This window comes from Bufo bufo, chromosome 6 (genome assembly GCF_905171765.1).
Source record: "Bufo bufo chromosome 6, aBufBuf1.1, whole genome shotgun sequence".
NCBI lineage: Eukaryota > Metazoa > Chordata > Amphibia > Anura > Bufonidae > Bufo > Bufo bufo.
The window spans coordinates 103,874,451-103,877,908 of NC_053394.1; positions in this window are offsets into that span (position 1 = coordinate 103,874,451).

The following is a 3,458-nucleotide window of genomic DNA, read 5'->3' on the forward strand; positions in this document are numbered from 1 at the left end:
ACCTGATCTGAACCCCATTGAGAACCTGTGGTCCATCATCAAATGTGAGATTTACAAGGAGGGAAAACAGTACACCTCTCTGAACAGTGTCTGGGAGGCTGTGGATGCTGCTGCACGCAATGTTGATGGTGAACAGATCAAAACACTGACAGAATCCATGGATGGCAGGCTTTTGAGTGTCCTTGCAAAGAAAGGTGGCTATATTGGTCACTGATTTGTTTTTGTTTTGTTTTTGAATGTCAGAAATGTATATTTGTGAATGTTGAGATGTTATATTGGTTTCACTAGTAAAAATAAATAATTGAAATGGGTATATATTTGTTTTTTGTTAAGTTGCCTAATAATTATGCACAGTAATAGTCACCTGCACACACAGATATCCCCCTAAAATAGCTAAAACTAAAAACAAACTAAAAACTACTTCCCAAAATATTCAGCTTTGATATTAATGAGTTTTTTGGGTTCATTGAGAACATGGTTGTTGTTCAATAATAAAATGAATCCTCAAAAATACAACTTGCCTAATAATTCTGCACTCCCTGTAGTGTCTTCCTCTGGCGGCAGTGATGAAGATGGCAGCTTTACAGGCAACAGCTACTCTCCTCACAGTGAACACTCTTTTCACAGGCATGACCACAGGCTGCAGATCCTCATGGCACACATATATGCAACAGTCCTCAGGTGTGCACAGGTGCTACTCTGGGTGTCAAACTTGCTAATTTGTTCCATCTGACCTGGCATAGTACAGGTGCTCTGATTGCCTGTGTTATGGTTAAGGCAATTTGGTTGGCTTACTCATAAACCTCACTTTTGCTCTGGATATCACTGCTCCAACCTTTATGTCCCTAAGGCAAGTATCGTTAATCCTTACTTGCTAGCTAACTACCACACAGTGTGGTTGGTCAAGTGTGCGTTACAGAGGCTGCAGCATTCTCCTAGTGCTCCAACCACTGCTGCATGCTTCTGGCCCATGTAGTCCTTTCTGCATTAATTTATTAACTAAGGAACATGCTACACAGGTTGCCACCTTTTCCAACAAAAAAATACCAGACAGGTTTACACAGGTAAAAAAGTGTGGTTTTGGGACCATGGCTTAACTCGGGGTGTAATTTGACACCAACTGTTCGCTCATATTTAGACTTTTGCACCATTTTTTGTAATAAAAATATTTTTTATTGCCATTTTTGTCACAGCCAAAAATGCTGTGGTGGTCTCATGTGTGAACAGATATGAGTAATAAATGAGTACTTACAGAGAAACAAATAACCGCAAAGCCAGGAAACCATCCCCTACACTCATTTCACTGCTGCCCCTGAATGGTGCAGTCCAGTGGTGTACTTCCAAGAGAGGCAGACCACGCAGCTGCTAGGGGCCCCAAGGGGAAAAGTGGCCTGCAGTGAACAAAAGGCCCCGTCCCCTAATTACACTCACTATTGTACAACTCCAGTATCCCTAGCATCAATGGAGAAAGCTAAAGGACCTGTGATGAGGTCATCACAGGTCCTGTACATCTAGTAAAGTAACTGCACAAAGAACGGTATAGTTTCCAGGTAGATAGGAGCATCTGCCAGGACCTGTGAAGACATCATCTTCAGCATCACAGGTTCTGTACATCTAGTAAAGAAACTGCACAGAGCATTAGGGATGAGCGAAGCGAGGCTTCGGATGCAAGAGCCGAAGTCGCTTTGCTCTAAAATTCGTTTTAATACTGTACGGAGATCTGTAGTGTTGGGTGAAGCAAAGCATCCAAAGTGGAATTCGGTCCGAATTTTGGGAAAAATTCAATTCTAAATTAAGACAAATTTCCTTGCACTTCATGGTAACAAATTATTTTTCCTAAAATGGCGGCTGGAGTTGTCTTAAAAAAAACTGAAAAAAAAAACGGATCCACTTGCTCACACAGATACAGTCTGCTGCGCTCTTGATTGAAAAAGACCTGCCAAAGGACCTGCGCTGAGCGTGATGACATCATCAATAAAAAGTTATCAAAAAGTCATACAGACTCCAAAATGCTATCATTAATAACTATAGATCATCCCACCAAAAAGAGCCCTCACAGCACCCACACGATACAAACTGAATGCAATCGCAGACAAAACTTAATGAACTGCATTCTTAAGGATGAGGAGGACTATAGTTACATTTAATTTAAACACAGTCCAGTAACTGTAATTGTCTACTGGTTTATATTAAAAGCGACTATAACTTCTCTCATCCTTAAGAATGCACCCAGAGCCTGCAGCAGTAAAAATGAAATTCATTCTTAAGGATGAGGGGGGTTATAGTCACATTTAATAAAAATACTGCCCGGGAACTCTAAATTGCCCAACTCTTTATATTAAATGTGATCATAACCCCCCCTTCCCCCCCAACCCTTAAGAATGCTCCCCATGGGGCATTTTTATTACTAGGGGTATTTTAGAGGATATTATTTCTGGTGACACCATATGGGCATTATTACTGGGAGCACAATTAGGGGGGTATTGTTATTATTACTGGGGCATTTTTTGGGGAATTATTATTACTGGGGTACACTATAGGAAGCATTATTATTGCTGGAGGTATTATTACTACTAGAGACACTATTTTTTCAGCAGTACAGTATTTGGGGATATTGGGGAGCACAGTGGTTGCAGTGTATGGGGTGGCAGCAGGATGAGGCAGTTGGGGAACCATGTTGGGGAGTTTCTGCTGAGAAGGTGAAGAGGTTGGTGGACAAGTGAGGAATATAACATGTTTGTGTGGCAAACTCTGTGGAGAGATGAGGCTGAAAGAATTTGTCATGGTGGTCTGGGCTGAACTGAGAAGATGAGGAAAGAGAAGATCTACATTGGAGGAGATATCACTATAAAAAGCTGTTGTGGTGGTTTGTTCTGAATGGAAAAGAATGAAGAAAGAGAATGTCTACTTCAGAGGAGACATCACTGGATGTAAGAGGTATGTGGTGCTGTATTCTCCTGTATGACCAGGCAGCATGCTTTACAGTAGGGCAGGTTCTGTGCTGTGGCCCGCATCTCACCTCCTCATCCTCCTCCATATCTTAATTAGAAACAACTGGAGGTGCAGGAGGCAAGAACGTGGCATCTGGCACTGGCCACCACAGAGGGGCAGATTCTTGGGAGGTATTTTGTGCTCCTGGGGCATTATTTTGCAATGCACTGTGGTATTAGGTTCCTTATGCTGCGATTTCTCAATATATAGGGCTATTACTCAGTTTGGTTCAGTAGTTATATCAAAAAACTGACTTTTATAATATGCAAATTACCTCTCTAGCAGCAGGTAGAGCGGCTACCTGCTGCTAGCAGCCGCATCCTCCATTCATAATGACGCCCCCTCCTCATGTTGATTGACAGGGCCAGTGAACGCGTTCGTTCTCTGACTGGCCCTGTCTGCGGCCGCTCCATCCTCAGTGCGCCTGCGCCGGGTGTACATGTGACGTCATCGGCGCAGGCGCACTG